The sequence below is a fragment of the Trachypithecus francoisi genome, unplaced genomic scaffold (assembly GCF_009764315.1).
Source record: "Trachypithecus francoisi isolate TF-2019V2 unplaced genomic scaffold, Tfra_2.0 Lachesis_group13, whole genome shotgun sequence".
Classification (NCBI taxonomy): domain Eukaryota; kingdom Metazoa; phylum Chordata; class Mammalia; order Primates; family Cercopithecidae; genus Trachypithecus; species Trachypithecus francoisi.
The window spans coordinates 116,339,366-116,362,940 of record NW_022681458.1 but is presented as its reverse complement, the minus strand read 5'-3'; the positions used below and the strand labels follow the sequence as shown (position 1 = coordinate 116,362,940).

The 23,575-nt window shown below is 36.3% G+C and overlaps 1 long non-coding RNA gene across 1 annotated transcript in view; it reads left to right on the top strand.

The window, feature by feature from the left end:
- The window catches only part of LOC117095277, a 100,204-nt gene that overhangs the window by 17,944 nt on the left and 58,685 nt on the right, over positions 1-23,575 (top strand). The window contains exon 2 of the long non-coding RNA XR_004441890.1: positions 11,830-11,911. This is a non-coding gene — a long non-coding RNA (uncharacterized LOC117095277). The remainder of the gene's footprint in view (positions 1-11,829; positions 11,912-23,575) is intronic.

Sequence of the window (23,575 nt, the reverse complement as noted above, 5' to 3'; positions counted from 1 at the left end):
TTATTCTCATTCTTACATCACCTGTTGAGAAAAAAGAAACTCAAGAGAGTGGCTCATGGATTCAGGGAATGGAATTGAGATCAGAATAATGAGATATTGGTTAAAGAAAGCTACAAGAAACAAGCATTTAATTTGCTTTAGATGATGTCAGCTTTCTGATTGGTGAATTTGAATGTGTTTTTTGTTCCATTTTCTTTTTTTGTTTGTTTGTTTCTGTTTTTGTTTTCTGGTCAGACCAGTTTTCTTCTTGCACAAAGGAAACAGTATCATTGATAATTCCACCTGCATTTGACTGTATAAGGTTCTGAGTTGCTGTGTGATGAAATGTGTGGCTATCGAAGCTTAAACACATGAGGAGCTCTTTTTCTCATTATATTTCAAAAATTCCATTGTAAATGTTGGTCACAGTATAGCAATCAAATCTGAAGAGTCTTCATCCAATGAGTAATGGAAAAGGTGAAAAGGGTCAATAGTTGGCATTTGAAATCAGAGCTACCTAAAAATGTAACTTTATATTTTCCTTTACCTACTAATCAAAACTGCAATTTTAGCTTCTCTTGATTGAACATCAGGCTATGTCTATGTCACATTAAGTCCGTATGTGTCTGTGTATAAAGAGACAGCATTATACATTACATACATAGAGAAGATTTGTTATAAGTGGGTCTTTTATTCATCATTCTATTAAATCAATGATATATGTGTATATATAATATAGGTATCATTTTACAGTTACTGAAATTGAGTGTCAAAGATGTTAAGAAACATTTTCAACCTTACATATTAAGGAAACAACATAAGTAGTTCTGACTCATTTCAGCTATTTCTCAACAACATAACACTGTTGAAAAAGGAAGTGGACCCCCCAAAAAAGTTGCCACATATTTGGTGGTTATCTTTTTTTAATTATTTTTTTCTTTAAGATGGGGCTCGCTATGTTGCTCAGGCTTGGCCCAAATTTCTGGGAACAAGTTGTACTCCTGCCTCATCATCCTCAGTACTTGTGACTACAGGTGCACACCACTGCACCAAATGAGTTAACGTTTTCAATATCACTATTTTTAAATAAATCTTACCTCAGTCCCACTTATCTTGATAAATCAGGCTCACATATTCATATCCATTATGTAAAACCTAGAATTATTACATACTTTTTGAACTCTGCATCTTACTTCTTATAGCCCCTTTGGCAAGCTGGCTATCAGTTATTACTTGCTGCTATTGTCAATATTTGCCCATCTTTGTTCTAATTTTATTTGTCTCCAGGACTGAGACCTAAATGGCTGCGGTAGAACTGAGAATCAAGTAGTAACGTACAGGGTCTGAGGATGGCTCAATATAAACATTGACAGAAGCAGTACCAAACACACATACAGCCCATCTAAAGCTATCCACATGGGATTTATAGGTACAAAATATTTACCTCATCAGAAATTTATCACTGCAGGATACTCCAAGCCTTTACTCCTATTCTCATAACATTTTGATCACATAATTAAAAAGAAACTCAATCTTCTCACTATTAGTTGGTTTACATTTAGGCTTCCTTTTTTATCTGACACTTCTTATCCACTATGTAATTCATTTTTTTCACTGGGTTCTGTTCTGATCTCACCCATTAATCTCAATAAAATACCACTTCTAAAAGGCTTGGTAAATCCCTTCATCACAATCCGGCCTTACTATTTTTTTCTCTAGTCTAGCTAATCAACTCTTTACCCAGTTGAGCTGTAAATGACTAATATCTCTAATTGAAAGTCTTGTAGCTCCTAAGAGTAAAAAGCAGAACTAGCTCTCATAACGTGAAAGTCATCGATTAAGAGATATATTTACTAGCATATCTGTATTTATTGAGAGTGGCTGGGTTTGTTTTTTCTGCAGAAGAAAGGGATGCCCTGTTTTTCCATCAATCTCTAATCTTAGGAAAATACTACCTTCTTCACAAAGCCCAGTTACTAACATGTCGATGTATATAATACCTCTGAATTTCAAAAGACAATGGTGATATTTTCCCAACTCAAGTAAATCATATTGTCTATGACATGCCTTTGTCATTTATTTAATCATATTCTGAATAAAATTTAATCCTATTCGGAATTTTTATAGACATAATTAAATTTTCCACCCAGTAGATTTTTTTAAGACTCTATTTTTTGGAGGAATTTTAGGTTCACAGCTACATTGATAGAAAGGTATGACTATTTTTCTACATAATCCCTGAGCTCACAGAGCAATAGTTTACTCCATTATCAGCATCATTTACCAGAATGGTACATTAGTTACAATTGAAAAACCTACATTTTAGGCTGGGCGCGGTGGCTTAAGCCTGTAATCCCAGCACTTTGGGAGGCCGAGACGGGCGGATCACGAGGTCAGGAGGTCGAGACCATCCTGGCTAACACAGTGAAACCCCGTCTCTACTAAAAAATACAAAAAAACTAGCCGGGCGAGGTGGCGGGTGCCTGTAGTCCCAGCTACTCGGGAGGCTGAGGCAGGAGAATGGAGTAAACCCGGGAGGCGGAGCTTGCAGTGAGCTGTGATCTGGCCACTGCACTCCAGCCTCGGCGATGGAGCGAGACTCCATCTCAAAAAAAAAAAAAAAAAAGAAAAAGAAAAACCTACATTTTCATATCATTATAATCCAAAGTCCATGTAATATGAAGTTTTTTTCATTTGCTCATTGTTCATCGATATATCTACTTTGGTGAGTTTCCCATTAATATCTTCAGCCTGCTTTTAATTGGTTGTTTTCTTGTTGAATTTTAAGAGTTCTTCGTGTATTTTGGATAACAGTTCTTTAACAAATCTATATTTCATAAGTATTTTCTCTTAGGCTGTTTCTCATATTTTCATTCCCTCTGCAGCCTTTTTGCAGAGTAGACATTTTTAATTTTAATAAAGTCAAGCTTATCAATTTTTTTATTTTACTTTAAGTTCTAGGATACATGTGCAGAAGATGCAGGTTTGTTACATAGGTATATATGTGCTATGGTGGTTTGATGCACCCATCAACTCGTTATCTACATGGGTTTTTTTCGTAATGCTATCCCTCCCCTAGCCTCCCCACCCCATGACAGGGCCCAGTGTGTGATGTTCCCCTCCCTGTGTCCATGTGTTCTCATTGTTCAACTCCCACCTATAAGTGAGAACATTCAGTGTTTGGTTTTCTGTTCCTGTGTTAGTTTGCTGAGAATGATGGTTTCCGGCTTCATCCATGTCCCAGCAAAGGATAAGAACTCATCCGTTTCTATGACTGCATAGTATTCCATGGCATATATGTGCCACATTTCTTCATGCAGTCAATCATTGATGGACATTTGGGTTGGTTCCACGTCTTTGCTATTCTGAACAGTGCTGCAAGAAACGTACGTGCGCATGTGTCTTTATAGTAGAATGATTTATATATCTTTTGGGTATATACCTAGTAATGGGATTGCTGAGTCTACTGGTATTTCTGGTTCTAGATCCTTGAGGAATTGCCACACTGTGTTCCACAATCGTTGAATTAATTTACACTCCCACCAACAGTGTAAAAGCTTTGCTATTTCTCCACGTCCTCTCCAGCATCTGTTGTTTCCTCACTTTTTAATGATCACCCTTCTAACTGTCATAAGATGCTATCTCATTGTGGTTTTGATTTGCATTTCTCTAATGCCCAGTGATGATGAGCCTTTTTCATAAATGTCTTCTTTTGAGAAGTGTCTGTTCATATCCTTTGCCCTCTTTTTGAATTTTTTTTTCTTATAAACTTGTTTAAGTTCTTATAGATTCTGGATATTAGGCCTTTGTCAGATTGATAGATTTCAAAAATTTTCTCCCATTCTGTAGATTGTCTGTTCACTCTGATGATAGTTTCTTTTGCTGTACAGAAGTTCTTTAGTTTAATTAGATCCCATTTGTCAATTTTGGTTTTTGTTGCCATTGCTTTTGGTGTTTTAGTCATTAAGTCTTTGTCCATGCCTCTGTCCTGAATGGTTTTGCCTAGGTTTTCTTCTAGAGTTTTTATGTTTTAGGTCTTACATTTAAGTCTTTAGTCCATCTTGAGTTAATTTTTGTTTAAGGTTTAAGGGAGGGGTCCAGTTTCAGTTTTCTGCATTCGGCTAGCTAGTTTTCCCAACACCATTTATTAAATAGGCAGTCCATTCCCCATTGCTTGTTTTTGTCAGGTTTGCCAAAGATCAGATGGTTGTAGATATGTGGCGTTATTTCTGAGGCCTCTGTCGTATTCCATTGGTTTATATATCTGCTTTGGTACCAGTACCATGCTATTTTGGTTACTGTAGCCTTGTCGTATAGCTTGAAGTCAGGTAACGTGATGTCTCCAGCTTTGTTCTTTTTGCTTCGGATTGTCATGGCTATACAATCTCTTTTTTGTTTCCATTTGAAATTTACAGTATTTTTTTCTAATTCTGTGAAGAAAGTCATTGGTAGCTTGATGGGGATAGCATGTTGGGCAGTATGGCCATTTTCACGATATTGATTCTTCCTATCCATGAGCATGGAATGTTTCTTCATTTGTTTGTGTCTTATTTCCTTCAGCAGTGGTTTGCAGTTCTTGAAGAGGTCCCTCACATCCCTTGTAAGTTGTATTCCTAGGTATTTTATTCTCTTTGTAGCAATTGTGAATGGGAGTTCACTCGTGATTTGGCTTTCTGTTTGTCTATTATTGGTGTACAGGAATTCTCGTGATTTGGGCACATTGCTTTTGTATCCTGAGACTTTGCTGAAGTTGCTTACCGGCCTAAGGAGATTTTGGGCTGAGATTATGGGGTTTTCTAAATGTGCAATCATGTCATCTGCAAACAGAGACAATTTGACTTCCTCTCTTCCTATTTGAATACCTTTTATTTCTTTCTCTTGCCTGATTGCCCTAGCCAGAACTTCCAATACTATATTGAATAGGAGTGGTGAGAGAGGGCATCCTTGTCTTGTGCCAGTTTTCAAAGGGAATGCTTCCAGTTTTTGCCCATTCAGTATGATATTGGCTCTGGGTTTGTCATAAGTAGCTCTTATTATTTTGAGATATGTCCCAATAATAGCTAGTTTGAGTTTTTAGCATGAAGTCAAGTTGAATTTTTTTGAAGGCCTTTTCTGCACCTATTGAGATAATTGTGTTTTTTTTTTTGTAATGGGTTCTGTTTATCTGACGGATTATGTTTATTGATTTGCATATTTTGAACCAACCTTGCATTCCAGGGACAGAGTCAACTTGATCGTGGTGTATACGTTTTTTGATGTGCTGCTGGATTCAGTTTGTCAGTATTTTACGGAGGATTTTTACATCGATGTTCACCAGGGATAATGGCCTGAAATTTTCTTTTTGTTGCTTCTCTGCCAGGGTTTGGTATCAGGATGCTGCTGGCCTCATAAAATGTGTTAGGAAGGAGTCCCTCTTTTTCTATTCTTTGGAATAGTTTCAGAAGGAATGGTATCAGCTCCTCTTTGTATATCTGGTAGAATTCGGCTGTGAATCCTTCTGGTCCTGGGCTTTTTTTGGTTGGTGTGCTATTAATTACTGCCTCCATTTCAGAACTTGTTATTGGTCTATTCAGGGATTCAACTTCTTCCTTCTTTAGTCTTGGGAGGGTGTATGTGTGCAGGAATTTATTTCTTCAAGATTTTCTAGTTTACTTGCATAGAGGTGTTTATAGTATTCTCTGATGGTAGTTTGTATTTCTGTGGGCTTAGTGGTGATATCCCCTTTATCAATTTTTGTGTCTATTTGATTCTTGTCTCTTTTCTTCTTTATTAGTCTGGCCAGCAGTCTATTTGGTTGATCTTGTCAAAAAACCAGCTCCTGGATTATTAATTTTTTGAAGAGTTTTTTGTGTCTTATCCCCTTCAGTTCTGCTGTGATCTTAGTTGTTTCTTGTCTTCTGCTAGCTTTTGAATGTGTTTGCTCTTGCTTTTCTCGTTCTTTGAATTGTGATGTTAGGGAGTCAATTTTAGATCTTTCCCACTTTCTCCTGTGGGTATTTATTGCTATAAATTTCTCTCTACACACTGCTCTGTCTGTGTCCTAGAGATTGCAGTATGTTGTGTCTTTGTTCTTATTGGTTTCAAAGCCTTAATTTCGTTACTTATCCAGGAGTCATTCAGGAGCAAGTTGTTCAGTTTCCTTGTATTTGTGCAGTTTAGAGTAAGTTTCTTAATCCTGAGTTCTAATTTGTTTGCACTGTGGTCCGAGAGATTGTTTGTTATGATTTTCGTTCTTTTGCATCTGCTGAAGGGTGTTTTACTTCCAGTTGTGTGGTCAATTTTAGAATAAGTGTGATATGGTGCTGAGAAGAATGTATATTCTGTTGATTTGGGGTGGAGAGATCTGTAGATGTCTATTAGGTCTGCTTGGTCCAGAGCTGAGTTCAAGTGTTGAATACTGTTTTTAACCTTCTGTCTTGTTGATCTGTCTAATATTGACAGTGAGTGTTAAAGTCTCCCACTATTATTGTGTGGGAGTCTAAGTCTCTTTGTAGGTCTCTAAGAACTTGCTTTATGAATCTGGGTGCTCTGGTATTGGGTGCATAAATATTTAGGATAGTTAGCTCTTCTTGCTGTGTTGATCCCTTTACCATTATGTAATGCCCTTCTTGATCTTTATTGATCTTTCTTGGTTTAAAGTCTGCTTTCTCAGAGATTAGGATTACAACCCCTGCTTTTTTTGTTTTCCATTTGCTTGGTAATATTCCTCTACCCCTTTATTTTGAGCCCATGTGTGTCTTTGGACATGAGATGGGTCTCCTGAATATAGCACACTGCTGGTTCTTGACTCTTTATCCCATTCGCCAGTCTGTGTCTTTCAATTGGGGCATTTAGCCCGTTTACATTTAAGGTTAATACTGTTATGTGTGAATTTGATCCTGTCATGATGCTAGCTGGTTATTTTGCCATTAGTTGTTGCGACTTTTCATAGTGTTGATGGTCTTTATAATTTGGTATGTTTTTGCAGTGGCTGGTACCGTTTTTTTCTTTCCATATTTAGTGCTTTTTTCAGGAGCTCTTGTAAGACAGGCTTGGTGGTGACAAAAATCTCTCAACATTTGCCTGTTTGAGAAGGATTTTATTTTCTAACTTATGAAGCTTAGTTTGGCTGGATATGAAATTCCAGGTTGACAATTCTTTTAAGAATGTTGAATATTGCCTCCACTCTCTCCTGGCTTGTAGGGTTCTGCAGAGAGATCTGCTGTTAGTCTGATGGACTTCCCTTTGTACATAACTCGACCTTTCTCTCTAGCTGCCCTTAACATTTTTTCCTTCATTTCAACCTTGGTGATTCTGATGATTATGTGTCTTGGGGTTGCTCTTCTTGAGGAGTATCTTTGTGATGTTCTCTGTATTTTCTGAATTTGAACTTTGGCCTGTCTGCAGGTTGAGATGTTCTCCTGGACAATAGTCACTTTCAGGTACACCAATCAAATGTAGATTTGTTCCTTTCTCATAGTCCCATATTCCTTAGAGGCTTTTTTTCATTTGTTCGTTCTTTTTTCTCTAATCTTGTCTTCATGCTTATTTCATTAAGTTGATCTTCAATCTCTGATATCCTTTCTTCTGCATGATCGATTCGGCTATTGATACTATTTATGCTCATGAAGTTCTCATGCTGTGTTTTTCAGCTCCATCAGGTCATTTATGTTCTTCTCTAAGGTGATTATTTTAGTTAGCAATTCCTCTAACATTTTTTCAAGGTTCTTAGCTTCCTTGCATTGGGTTAGAACATGCTCCTTTAGCTTGGAGGAGTTTGTTATTACCCACCTTCTGAAGCCTACTTTTGTCAATTTATCAGACTCATTGCCTGTCCAGTTTCGTTCCCTTGCTGGTGAAGAGTTGTGATCCTTTGGAGGAGAAGAGGCATTCTGATTTTTGGAATTTGCAGCCTTTTTGTGCTGGTTTTCCTCATCTTCATAGATTTATCTACCTCTGGTCTTTCATGCTGGTGGTTTTGGGTGGGGTTTCTGCATGAATGTCCTTTTTTTGATGTTGATACTATTCTTTCTGTTAGTTTTTCTTCTAAGAGTAAGGCCTCTCTGCTGCAGGTTTGCTAGAGTTTGCTGGAGGTCTACTCCAGACTCTGTTTGCCTGGGTATCAGAGTGGAGCTGCAGAACAGCCAAGATTGCACAGTTTCTCAGGGCTTCTCTTGGCTAGGGGTTGGAGTTTCCCACCCCTTGAGCTTTCCAGTGAGGCAACACCACATCCTGCTTCGGCTTGCCCTCCATGGGCTCCACTGACTGTCTAACCAGTCCCAATGAGATGCCAGGTACCTCAGTTGGAAATGCAGAAATAACCACCTTCTGCATTGATCTTGCTGATGTGTCTGGATTTGGTGGGTTCTTGGTCTTGCTGACTTCGAGAATGAAGCTGCAGACCCTTGCAGTGAGTGTTACAGTTCTTAAAGATGAGGTGTCTGGAGTTTGTTTCTTCAGATGTTCAGATGTGTCCAAAGTTTCTTCCTTCTGGTGGGTTCATGTTCTCACTGACTTCAGAAGTGACGCTGCAGACCTTCGTGGTGAGTGTTACAGCTCTTAAGGCGGTGCTCTGGAGTTGTTTGTTCTTCCCGTCTGGAGTTGTTCATCCCTCCCTGTGGTTCATGGTCTCGCTGGCCTCAGGAGTGAAGCTGCAGAACTTTGTGGTGAGTGCTACAGCTCATAAAGGTGGCACAGACCCAAAGAATGAGCAGCAGCAAGATTTATTGTGAAGAGAGAAGGAACAAAGCTTCCACAGCATGGAAGGGAACTGGAGCAGGTTGCCGCTGCTGGCTGGGGTGGCCTGCTTTTATTCCCTTATCTGGCCCCACCCACATCCTACTGTTTGCTCCATTTTGTGGAGAGCTGATTGGTCCATTTTACAGGGAGTTGATTGGTCCGTTTACAAACCTTTAGCTAGACACAGAGTGCTAATTGGTGCGTTTACAATCCCTTAGCTAGACACAAAAGTTCTCCAAGTCCCTTACCACATTAGCTAGACACAGAGTGGTGATTGGTGCCTTTCCAAACCTTTAGCTAGACACAGAGTGCTGATTGGTGCGTTTACAAACCTTTAGCTACAGGAAAAGTTCTCCAAGTCCCCACCCACCCCAGAAGCCCAGCTGGCTTCACCTCTCAATGGCATTCACTGCAGGACTTGGTGGCACCTAGCCAGGGCACTCCTGCAGCCCAGAGGGAGCTCCTCCCCTGATCAAGCCCAGCAGGTGCTGGCCAGTTGCCCCAGGCAGGCCTGCCAGAGCCATGTGTGCCCCAGCTCCTGACTGCACCTCTCCCTCCACACCTTTCTGCCAGCAGAGGGAGTCAACCGGTCTGGCCTCGGCCATCCCCAGAGAGGGCAGGCCCCCACAGCGCAGTGGTGTGCTGAAGGTCTCCTGGATTGCAGCCAGAGCGGACTCCGGGACCGGGAGGTGCCGAGAGCGAGGAATGCTACCACATTGTCGCCTCTCACTGGGAGCTGCAGATCGAGCTGTTCTGATTCTGCCATCTTGCCAGTCCCTACCCTATCAATTCTTTCAGGGTTTGTGCCTTTGATTTCATGTCTAAAATGTAATCATCAAACCCAAGATCACCTATATTTTCTCCTGTGTTATCTTCTAGTAGTTTTATAGTTCGCATTTTACATCGAAGCCTGTGATCACTTTGAGTTACTTTTTACGCACAGCTTGTAGTCTGTCTAGATTTATTTTTTGACATGTGTATATCCAGTTGTTCCAGTATTACTTGTTGAAAGTACTACCTTTGTTTCATGGTCTTGGCTCTGCTGAATGATAAAAGATCAGTTGGTTATGAGACCTTTGTCAGATGGGTAGACTGCAAAATTTATCTCCCACTCTGTAGGTTGCCTGTTTGCTCTGATGATAGTTTATTTTGCTGTGCAGAACCTCTTTAATTTAATTAGATCCCATTGGTCAAATTTTGCTTTTGTTGCAATTGGTTTTGGTGATTTCATTATGAAATCTTTGCCCATTCCTAAGTCCTGAATGGTATCGCCTAGATTTTCTTCTAGGAGTTTTATAGCTTTGGGTTTTACATTTAAGTCTTTAATCTATCTGGAGTTAATTTTAAGGAACTTGAACAAATTTACAAGAAAATAAACAAGCAAATTCATTAAAAAGTGGGCAAAGGACATGAACAGACACTTCTCAAAAGAAGACATTCATGAGGCCAACAAAAATGAATAAAAAGCTCAACATCACTGATCATTAGATAAATGAACATTAAAACCACAATAAGATACCACCTCATGCCAGTCATAATGGTGATTGTTAAAAATTCAAGAAACAACAGATTCTGGTGAGGTTGCAGAGAAATAGAAATACTTTTACAATGTTGGTGGGAATGTAAATAAGTTTAACCATTGTGGAAGATGGTGTGGTGATTCCTCAAAGATCTAGAACCAGAAATACCATTTGACCCAGCAATTCCATTTCACTGCAGCACTATTCACAATAGCAAAGACATGGAATCAATCCAAATGCCCATCACTGATAGACTGGATAAAGAAAATGTGGTACATATATAACATGGAAGAGTATGCAGCCATAAAAAGGAAAGAGATCATGTCCCGTGTAAGATTGTGGATGGAGCTGGAACCCATTATCCTCAGCAAACTAATGCAGGAATAGAGTACCAAACACTGCATATTCTCACTTGTAAGTGAGAGCTGAACAGCGAGAACACATGGACATATGGAGGGGAACATCACACACTGAGACTTACCAGTGGTGGGAGGGAGAGCATTAGGAAAAATAGCTAATGTATGCTGGGCTTAATACTGAGGTGATGGGTTGAAAGGTGCAGCAAACCACCATGGCACATGTTTACCTATGTAAGGAGACTGCACATCCTGAACATGTTTCCTGGAGCTTAAAATGAATTTTTTAAAATAAAAAGAACAGTGAATTATGTTTATGTGGATCTATTTCTTGGCTCTTTTTTCTGTTCCATTAATCTATTTAGCTAATTTCTCACCACTATTACAATCTCTTGATTACTGAGTTTCATAGTAAATCTTGAAGTAAAGATTTTCATTCCTTCAATTCTATATACTTTCAATATGGATTGACTATTCTGGGCTCTTTACCTTTACACATAAATTTTGGAATCAGTTTGTTATACACAAAATAACTTGCTAGGATTTTAATTAAAATTGAATTGAATTTATTGCCCAATTTTGGAAAAACTGAACTTGAAAACATTGAATCTTCCTATCCGTGAACGTGAAATATCTCTTCATTTATTTAGTTATTCTTGGATTTCTTTGATCAGAATTTTATAGTTTTCCTCATATAGATCTTATACATATTTTATTATAACTATTTCATTTTTTAATGTTAATATAAATAGTATTGTGTTTTCAATTTTTAATTCCACTTGTTCATTGCTGGTATAAAGGAAAGAAGTTGATTTTCATATTTTAACCTTTTTATGAAGTTTCTATGAAGTATATTAGTTCCAGGAGATTTTTGCTGATTCTTTCAGATTTTTGACATTGTTTAGACTCATCTACAATCAAGACAGTTTTATTTCTTTCTTCCCAATCAATGTGCTTTATTTTTTTTTCTCTTACTATGTTAGCCAGTACTGCTAATACAGTATTGAAAAAGAGTAGTGAGAGGACTCATACTTGTCTTGTTTCTCACCTTAGTGGAAATGCTTCTAGTTTCTCACCATTAAGTGTGGTGTGAGCTGTGAGTTTTCTGTAGGTATACCTTATCAATTGGAGGAAGTCCCCCTCATTCATAGTTCACTGAGTTGTTGTTGTTTTTTTTTAAACACAAATAGTTGTTGGGGTTTGTCAAAGGCTTTGTCTGCATCTATTGATGTGATCATGTTGTTTTTCTTTTTTAGTGTATTCTGACGGTGGATTCTGCTAATTGATTTTTGAATGCTGAAGGAGTCTTGCATACGTGGGATGCCCCTTTTGGTCTTGGTATGTAATACTTTTTATACATTGTTGGATTCAACTTGCTAAGAATTTACTGAGGATTTTTGCATCTGTGTTTATGAGAGTTATTGGTCTTTGATTTTACTTTTTTGGAAAACTTTTTTATCTGATTTTGGTATTAGTATGATGCAAGCCTCAAAGAATGAGTTAGAGTATTACCTCTGCCTCTACTAATAAAAATTGTAAAGAACTTGGCATAATCTCTTTCTTACATGTTTGGTAGAATTTAGTAGTGAACCAAACTGGGCTTGGTGCTTTCTGTTTGGAAGGTTATTAATTTTTATTCAATTGTAAATAGATATAAGACAATCCAAATTGTCTATTTCTTCTTGTGTGAATTTTGGCAGATTGTTCTCCCCACCACCGCCCCCAAGGAACTGACTCGTTTCATCTAGGTTATCAAAGATGTGGGCCTATGGGCATGGTGGCTCACCCCTGTAATCCCAGCACTTTGGGAGAACGAGGCAGGTGGACTGCTTGAGGTCCGGAGTTCAAGAACAGCCTGGCCAGCATGGTGAAACCCGATCTCTAAAATATACAAAATAATTAGCCAAGCGTGGTAGCACATGCCTGTAATCCCAGTTACTCAGGAGACTGAGGTGAGAAAATCGCTTGAACCTGGGAGGCAGAGACTGCAGTGAGCCAAAATCACATCACTGCACTCTAGCCTGGGCAACAGAGTGAGCCACCATCTAAAAAAAAAAAAAAAAGAATAGTATGAACCTAAAGTTGTTCATATTATTCTTTTTTATCCTTTAAATGTCCATAAGATCTTAATGATGTTCCGTCTTTCATTTCTGACATTAGTAATTTTTGTTTTTTCTCTATTTTACTTAGCCTGGCCAAAAACTTATCATTTTATTTTTTCATTTTTTCAATCTTCTAAAAGAACAAGTTTGTGATTTTATGGGTTTTCTCTCTGTGGATTTCCTATTTTCAATTTTATTGGTTACTGTTCTAATAGTTATTGCCTCTCTCTGTTACACATTGGATTTAATCCACTTTACTTTTCCTAGTTTCCTAAGGGGGAAGCTTAAATCACTGATTTTAGATACTTCTTTTTTTTCTAATATATGAATTCAATGCTATAAATTTCCTCTAAGCACTGCTTTTGCTGATTCCTATATTTGTATTGATTTACAATAGTTGTACATATTTTGGGGGTGTGTGTGATATTTTGATACATGTATACAATGTGTAGTAATGAAATCAGGATAATTTTGATAAATTGTGTTTCTGTTTTTATTTAGTCAAAAGTGTTTTATTATTTTTATTGAGATTTCTTCAACTCATATTTTATTTAGAAGTGTATTGTTTAATTTCGATGGGTGTCAAAATTTTTCAGTTATCTTGCTATTATTGATTCCTAGTTTAACTCCATGTGGTCTGAAAGAAGACATTTTATGATTTCTATTCTTTTAAATATGTTAAAGTATGTTTTATGGACCAGAATGTGGCCTATCTTGATAAATGTTTCTTCCATGTTAGCTTGGGAAGAGTTTATATTCTGCTGCTATTGGATGAAATTGTCTATAGGTGTCAATTATATTCAGTTGATTGATAGTTTCACTGAGTTCGCCTGTGTCCTTACTGATGTTCTGTCTGCTGGATCTGTCTGTTTCTGATAGAGGGTTTGTTGATGTCTCCAACTATAATATTAGATTTATCCAATTTTCACAGTTCTAATGGTTTTTGCTTCGCATATTCTGATGCTTTGACACATACACATTAAGGGTGGCCATTTCTTCTTTGAGAATTCACCCCTTTATCATCATGTAATATGACTTTTTACCTATTTTAATTTTTATATTTGCTTGGAAGCCTGCTTGGTCTGAAATTAATATACCTATGCTGATTTTCCAACATTAGTATTAGCAAGGTATATCTTTCCTCATCCATTTGTTTTTAGTCTACATATGTTTTTATATTTTAAGTGGGTTTTTTACAGGCAATATGTAGTTTGGTCTTTTTCTACTCTGACAATTTTTGTTTTTCCCTTGGAACATCTAGACCGTTGACATTCAAAGTGATTACTCATATACTTGAATTAATATCTACCATATTTGTTACTGTTTTCTGTTCTCGCCCTTGTTCTTTGTTCCTATTCCTATTTTGTCTTCTGTTTTTTTAACTTTTGTGATTTTAATTATGTGGTTTGCATAATTGTATTTTTCTCTCATTCCTTAGCATACAAAGTGCCAGTTTAAAAACATTTTCAGGGGTTTGCTATGGTTTGCAACATACATTCATAACTAATCCAAGCCCCCTTTCACATAACACTATACTGACCCATGGATAGTGTGTACTTTCAAATGACAAAATAATCCTATTTTCTCCCTCCCATCGCTTGTATCATTGCTGTCATTCATTTTACTCACATGTATGTAAGCAAACTTATATACTCTCTCTACACACACACATAAGAACATTTAATTGAATACATTGTTTTATTTAACTCTCAGGCTTTCCCACATTAAGCCTCCGGCAATACATCAATTACAGTTCAGATTTTTTTCTTATCCCGACACTAGTTTGCCCCCCACCTTCCCAGAGTAGATGTAGTTGTTAGTTTTTGCTTCAGTGAGTTATGACTTAATAAATTTTAAGTTTTCTACCTACATTCACCGAGACTTAGTTTTCTTACCTGTAAAGCTTGCACAATAACAGGCTGGGTTTTTTGTGGGGGTAAATTAAAAATGTTTGTGGAAATAAAATGACTACAGTAATGACTACAGTAGATAGTAATGTAGTAGTACTACATAATGACTACATAATGACTACAGTAGAGTCATTTCTCATCTTGGGGTAAATTATAAATCCAGCACTGAATCAGTAAAACAGTCTTCCGTAGATACTTTTATGTTTCTCTATACTTTTAAAATTAATATTTATTTCTTATTCGTTTCTGTATTTCTTCCTGATACCAATGACAGAATTACCACGAGGTCATCTAGCCAGATTTTCAGTTATTAATCAATGAATGGTAAATCTTAGAATTGCTTATATATTTCTTCCTCAGGTTTTACCAGTATGAAAGATTACTTCATGTTTCATTACTTAATTTACTTCTTAATTTCAATTCATTTTCTAGCATGGATAAACATGCATTTTTACACACACACATATACACACACTCTCTCTCCTTGATATAGAGCAAACAGAAATATATGTATATGTATATATGTGTCAAAAAATATGGATAAGAATGTATATGACAGTGCTTTTATAACAGGCCCAAATGGGAAACAAATGAAATGTTCATAAACAAAATAATTATGCACATACATTGTGGAATATTCAATTACTAAGATATTTTACAGCCATGATAATAAACTACTCCCACATATAACATGGAACAATATGGATGCATCTCATACACAATAATAAAAGATGAAATAATACATAAGGTGCAATTTCATACCTTTTATCTACAAATAAAGACATAAAATATGACATAAATATACTCCCACATACACACTTTTCACATAAAGGAAATATGAATCCTGTGTGTCAGATATCAGGATAGGAGTGTTTTGGGGAGGAGAAAGAAGTCAAGATTGATAAGAGTCACAAGGGAAGTTTCTGGAATGGTGATAATTTCCTATTCATTTACAAGTGTATATTTTCGATGGCATATAGACATGAAAGCTTATGGTTTGTACACTACTCTACATGCTATACATCAGTAAAAATGAGAAGTTGTTTTTTGTTTTCTTTAAATTATAGAAATATGGATTCCTATAAGTTAAATGCACTAATAAGATATATTTAATAAATGATAGCATAACTGTTGTTAGAAACACACAGGTTCTTAATAGAAGTTAGCTTTTCTTCATTGATAATACTGCATCTACTGTACCTGGTGCTGGGGTGTAATGATGAACCCATTGCTATCAGGTCATTGACAGCACGCACCCGCACATAAGAGACTCCAGGCTGCTAAAGGGATTTTACAGCATAAACCTAAGGAAGTTAGTTTCTTTAAAATAAAAGTATAAGTTTAGCTACAACTATTAGGTAAATAATAAATTGATATTAAAATGTGGTATTAACAATAAAAACATGCTTAGCGTTAAATTAACTATTAACAGTAGCTTGCAACTTTCATTATAATTCCTTGCATTCATCAATTTTTATGTATTTTTGTTCACACTTCTGGGTTAATTGAAAGATCCTTTTCATGTGCTTATTCCTTTCACAATTGTGTTTTTAGTTTTTATTTGCCACATTCTGTGGTAGATTCAAAGACACAAAAGTAAAAGATACTATCCCTATCTTTAAAAACTTTTCATATAGAATATTACAAATTAAGCAATGATGATAACACATTGTAATTTGTTCTGATAGTTATTCTCGTGGTGCTACGAAAGTAAGAAACAGTGGTTTACAACTCCAAAGGGAGTGGATCAGAACAAGACAGAGGTTTTCTGACTAGAAGGTAACAAATTGTAGTTGGACAGTGAATGAAGAAGAGCATGCTCAAAGGTACTTTCATCATTCAGTTTATTTTATTAAATATTAATTATTATTTATTTAGTAGCCACCCTTCAATAAAAGACTTGAAGGGATGGAGTTGGACTCATCTTTAATCACCAATAGCTGTCATTTTTTGAGAGACAAAATATGACAGATCCTTAAATAATGGGACAATCAAATTTAATGTAGCCATTAAAATACAGTACTCCTAACAAGGTCTCCACAAGGCCAGCAAATCATTGCTAAAATGGCTTTGAGACAATAACACTGTCTAGATATGAGACGAACATAACTCCGGCAGAAAAGACTTGACCTTGTGTTGATCCCGGCTGCCTCTACATCTTTACTGTTAACAGAACCCATGTTCTATTTGGTGGGGTCTTTAAATAATTTACTAAGAGATCAGGTAACTCAGCCATAAATGAAAGATCAGAAGAAAGAGACACAACACTTGAAATACGGAATAGAAGGGCATGAGTATAGCGAGTTATTATTGTTCTAGAGAACATCTTTTCATTTTTTAATGTATTTTTATGACTGGGAAATTTTCATGTCCTGAATTCTTCTAATCTGCAAAAGTAATATTTTTATCTTTGTGACTTTACTACCATCACCCAAGTAGCCATGGCTTTTATAAATCCTGTGTAGTCACTAAAATACTCTACATGCACTTGGCTTTGTTAGTGTCCAAGATAAATTAAAAAGCAAAATAAATTTACATTTGCATGTTTTCAGGAAGAATCCTCAATTAAATATTATTTATGGAGACAAAATATTTTGTTAAGTTTTAAAATTTCTAAAAATAATTGGATATTCTAAATAAAAGAACCAGTGTAAAACTGGCCCAAATGGGAATAGTCAGATATTAGAAAATGTCTATCCAAAGTGCAGATGGTAACCAGGAGTTCAACAGAAATTAAGAGGCAGGTATATCAAGGAAAATATATGGCAGTGCCAAATGGACTATGCAACGATGTTTGCTTCATTTATTCCACTCTCTTAAACCATATTTGTTGTCTGCTTTGTATAAGACAATGTTCTATGTGCTTGAAACACAATGATGATAATTCTGTGAGGCTCTCTCCCATTGAGGAACTCATATTCCAGTGGGAGTAGACAATTCCCAATAATACATAGCTTTCAATCTAAATACAGCTAGAAAAGAGAGAGAGGCAAAAATAGCTTTATTGCTAATGCACTTTGTTCTTTCACCTATTATTCATCAGCAAACAATTGTTGGACACCGATTTGAAAAGATCTTCTGCCAAATGCTAAAAAGATACAATGAGACATGGTTTGCCTACAAAATGCTGATTATCCTGGAGGTCAGAGATAGCTACATGTTCAAAGTATTTGGCTTCTCTGGAACTGCTGCTCTCTTGGACAGCTAGTTTTTGAGGACATACTATTCATAGTGAAATAAAGTCAAGGTTGTTTCATTTCTATTGATTAGAAAACATGAATGAGTAATAAAACTCTTCCATTGTTGGGCAGGTTTAATTATATAATGTCATATATGTGAAAATATTTGTCTAGAGCCAAATAGAGGAATTAGAATTACTGGATTAAAAGACTCTTTGAATTTATACATCTAAAAGAGTTAGTCAAATTTTCCTTTTGGATAATTTTATAAATTTATATTCCCAATGGCAATATTGCTATACAACCTCAATAACATGGTGTTACTGGACTTACACATTTTGGTCATGTGGATTGATGAAAAATAAATATCATTATATTACTTGTATTTTCTTAGTAAATTGAGATTGAGCATGCTGTAATATTTAAGAGGTATTTCCATTTCCATTTATTTGAATTACCTATTCATACCCTGTGTTCATTTTTCTATTGATTTGTTAATATTTTTCTTAGTTATTTCTGGCAGTTCTTAATCCTTTGCAATATACATTGCAAATGATTTCTCAGCTTTTAATTTGTTCTTGGGCTTAGGTTATGGTATTTCTTCATCTATGTGATATTTTTAATGCTGTTGACTTTATTCTTTAAAAAATAACCTTTCATAGCCTCTATATTTTGAATCATAGAAAGGCCTCAGCAGCTGGAATGACATAAAGTAATTCTCTGTTTTTCTCGTGTATTTTTATGATTTTCAGTTTTTTAATGTTCGAATATGTGATGCACTTGGAATTCATTGTGATATTATGTACCAAGAAGAAGGGCACCACCTTCAAATTTTTCCAAATAACCCCCAGTGTTCCTAATACCACTGACCTAATGATTCAGTTAATTATCCACAGGACTTGAGACAACCCTATAAAATATATTCAATCCTTATATATATTTGGGCTTATTTTTGGACTTCTTATTCTCCTTATTAATCTTTCTAGAGACAGACAATATTATTTCATGTCAATAAAATTTATGTCAATCCTACTTAGTTATTGGGAAATATGTTTTAATATCTATTATGGCTAGCCATTGCTTTTCCTTGTTCAAAATTTCTTGGGTGTTTGCATCTCTTGGTATGATTTTTTAAGTAAACTGTTTTATCAAGTCCTTTTTCTCCCTCAAAGGATGTGAGAAAAACTATTGGTATTATTATTTGCATCATGCTAAATTTAACAACTTAGAGTTGACATTCTTTCATTATTTATCCTTCCTCTTCAAGAACATGGTTCAAGCCTTCCTTTGAGGCCTTTAAAATGATTTTAAAGTTTTCTTCACATAGGTATTGCACATTTCTAGTTAGGTTTATCCCTAGCTATTTTATCTCTGTAAATCAATGTTATTTTTGCCTGTGTCCCTTTATAGACCTGTCTGGATTTGATCTTTTTCTGACATTGAATGCATCTGCAAGCACATCTCCTATTTCTGTCCCTTGCTGTCCCAAGCACATTCTTACTTCATATGTTAATATGTATGTCCATTGTAATTTTTTTTTAAAAAAGCAGTTCTCTGTGCTTCAATTAATTTTTAACAGTTTTAACCACCACACCCGCCACCTACCTTGGACATCCTCAGTATTAGAATGCTGTAGTGTGGGATGGGTGTGGTCTGTGTTATCCTATCACCTAGTTATCCTCTTCCTAGGAGAAGAGCATGTTATGTGCCTGCCTTTATAATCTGGCAATTATTTATTCTGCAGAAAGTGGAAGCGCATAGTTGTTGTTTCTTTCTCTCCAGAGTTTCTATTCTGTCTTTTGGTTTTATTTATTTGTTTTCAGAGATTATTCTCATGCTTGTTCTCTTCTTCTCTGGGTAATCATTTAAGACTCCCCTCCCTTAGTCAGCCCCTAGTCTTCCTACAGTTATCATCTCTTCCCACCCCACACCCTCATGCTCTCTCAATGTTTGTTTCTTTTTTCCTGGTCATCTTTTCTTTGGCAGGGTCTCTATTAGAAAGTCCAGGCTGACTCTCTCCCACTGATAATGCTGATCTTTGGAGTAGTATGTGCTTTCTTCACCTTTACTTAAGTGTAGTAGGAAATTCAGTTCAATCTTCTTTCTCTATAGTGCTATTTAGGTGCAGCTCCAGAATGATTTTCATCTTTAGACAGTTTGTGGTAAGAGGTAAACACTATTAGAACGCCAAAGGGTGAACAGATGTCCTGTTTTATTGTTGTTGTTTGTTTGCTTGCTTCTTTGTTTTGAGTGGGAAAGGCCCTTCTCACTTCCCCCATGGAGAGGATGGCAAGTTAGAGTGCTTGGAAATACATAGAATTCCAATTTTGCTATCCAAAGGGACTCTCTATGGACTCTTCACACCGCACCATTTTACAGGTGGGGTGAACGACCGCTAATGCTAGTAGAAGCAGGTTTTATAGCCTCACTTTGCAATACATATGTTGTCTAGCAGCAGCTTGCTTTAGGATGTAGGGGTTCTAAGTACCCATTCTCCTCTTTTTGTAGTCTCAGCTGAACTGAGACAGAATGAGTTCCATTTTAACACTCAAATAATATGGCATTGCAGAAACTTGAAGATGAAAGTACATGGAGGTCACTATAATAAAGCACCTTTTGATTTAGACTGTGGTCCCCTTTTATTACAGAATACACTGACATTTCTCAGAGGAATAAGTTATTTGTAAATCTTTATTCACGTAGGTTCACTGAAACTTGAGTGAAAAAATAAAAAAAAAATAGGTGGATCAAATCTAATAAGATAAATTTATATTTTCTCTCTTATGTTCATCTGCATGATAAAGCTCTGCCATTTTCCTTCAGGTCATTTTTCCAGTTCCTTTCACATTTTACCTTTGTTGTTCTCTCTTTGATTTCTAGAGAATATTACTCATTTGGATAGACCAGTCTCCAGCCTCCTAAGAACATCTCAGTGTTGACATTAATACATACTTGTTTATTCCTTTCAAGGAGTAAACATATTGTTCAGAACAAGCTGAAAATATTGTTCTAGAAGTATAATGCTAACATAAAATCATTTCCCACTTCATCATTCAATTAATACAAAATGGCTATGGTTTCTCAAACCCTCTTGCTTTTTCATGTTTTTGTTCATGCTATTATACTACCTCTAAGTACATAACTTTCTTCTCAGTCTCCTTTGACCATCATCTACTCACCCGTCAGGATTTAGTCAGGCCTATGTTGAAAAATATGCTTAAAAACGAAGCTTACCTGAGAACGCCATTGTCAAGGATATACAAAATAGCAAGTATTAAATTTGATGACTTTCTTCATAGCATAGATATAGAATATTTTGTTCGAATGCTATTTAATTCAGATTAACATACATGCATACATTTATGCATGTGTATATATTAATACACGTTATATGTGCATGTGTATATAAATATACACACACAAACACACATGTATGTACATACATCTACTATACCACTATTAACTTTTAGGATAAGAATGTCAAAATGTGAAATTTTTTTATTTTGATATTTTTTCTTTGTATGATTGGCACATAAAAGGACTAAGACTCCTATACTCTATGCATGTCTCAGAAAATAAGTACCATAGAGTCTCAGTATTTGAAAAACTCTTAAAGTTTATCCAGATGAAATTTCTACTGAATCTGAGAATTTGCTCCACTACATAACACTATAATTCCTACTATATTGACAGATTGTCACCACCTATTTGCTTGAATATTTAGGGTGAAGAGCTGTGGCCTTTCGAAGAAGAACACTTTGGGGTAATTTCTCTATCATAGGTGCTTTGTCACTCTAAAGGGTGAAACAAACCAGTTTCTGAGTGTCACCGGGTAACACATTTCAGTTCATAATTCAAAAGTCATCTTTATGGACTCTTCCTCAATATAGAGAGACTGCTTCACCTGAAATAAAAGTACGATATCAAAAATGACTGAATATTTGTTTTGAGACAATAAAAGGAATTGTTTGTACTGTGTGTAGTCTTTAACCAGAGGCAAGTAGAGAAGATGAAAGGAAGAGGATTCTAGAAACTAGATTGGAAATTAGCAATGCGGTGACTATGGCAATGACAACATCACGTCAGTCTGTAAAAATACAAAAGAAACAATTACCCCCTCTGAAGAAAATACTAATTTGTACATGTGTTAGGAAAAAAGATTAATATACGAAGAAAATACTTCATAGAGGAAGACTTTTTTTTGAAATAAAATCCATTGTAAAGGGATTTCTTCTTTAAACTACCATGGAGCAACAGAGATGAAAAAATACCCACCTTTATGAAATCAAACATTATAGAAAATACACAAGACAATGGTTTTCAAGGTAGTGGACATCAAAATATGGATGACAGTGATCCCTGCAAGGTGGGAAACAAATGAAGTGAGCCTTATGATGACCTAACTTAGCACCTGAGAAGTTCTTAGACCATGACACATGATGAGGCACCCAGGTGGAGCCTGGTGGTCGCCATACGATGAAGAGATAAAGCTGAGAGCCCAGGAAGGCCAAGGTGACAAGAGTAAGCAGGGCAGAGTAACAGAGAGGAGAGAGCTACACGTAGAATTCTGCAGAAATGTACAGAGTCACCGCAAGTCTTAAGGCAAAGACTTACAGGTGCAGTTGTGAAGAAAGTAAGGGAGAGGAAATAACCATCTAAAAGAATTGGAAAAAATCTAGTGCTGACATAAAGTTATGAATAATTCTGTTTTTATTAGCCACAATAAAATATCTCATAATTCAAGAAGCATTGGATAAAGTAGTCATAAGGATTCTGCCTTAGTATTGAGTAAAAAATTAGTTTTAGGCAATATGCTGCTCTGGTTCCACCTAACAAATTTTAGCAGCAAGACAAAGAAGATCAAACTGTTACCCAGCAATTAACTATATCATAGAATATAGCTCAAAATTATGTGTAGAAATGCAAAAATGTCCAGAAGCCAATAAGATAAAGTTCAAAATGCCTGACATCCAGTCACAAAGTATGAGTCGAAATGAGAAAAACCCAGAATCATAAAAACAACAACAGCGACAACAAATGACTTGAACAAGTTCAGTGTGGCGAGGACATGAGTTTCCTAAGACTTATATATGAGGCACTCCTGGATGGCAACAGGACAACTGTAGAGATTTATGCTGCCTCTTATCTCTAAGCTACTTTTAAGCTGATTTTTTGACTCTTTGCCTACTATGTTTTTTTTTTTGGCAGGTTTCTCAGATACTTTTTGGGATCTGAACAATTCTTTCTTTCTTTCTTTATTTTGAGAAAAGAGTCTCACTCTGTTGCCCAGGCTGGAGTACAGTGACGCGATCTTGGCCCACTGCAAGCTCCACCTCTTGGGTTCACGCCATTCTCCTGCCTTAGGCTCCCGAGTAGCTGGGACTACAGGCACCCACCACCACTCCCGGCTTTTTGTATTTTTAGTAGAGACAGGCCTTTCACTGTGTTAGCCAGGATGGTCTCCATCTGACCTTGTGATCTGCCCATCTCAGCCTCCCAAAGTGCTGCGATTACAGGGGTGAGCCACCATGCTCAGCCAGATCTGAACAATTCTAGAGTTAAAATCTAAATTACCTGAAGTTTTAAAAAGTACTGATTGTGATGAACAGCACATTAGATATTACAGAAGAAAAGTTTTGGTAACTTGAATACATAGCAATAGAAAATATGCAAAATAAAACACAAAAAGGAAAAAGACTGGGAAAAAATAGTAAACACAACTTCTGGAGCCAATGAAAAACTTGTAGCTGGTAAATATGTAATTAAAGTCCAAGGAGAAAAGGGGACAGAATAGTATTTAAAGAAAACCAG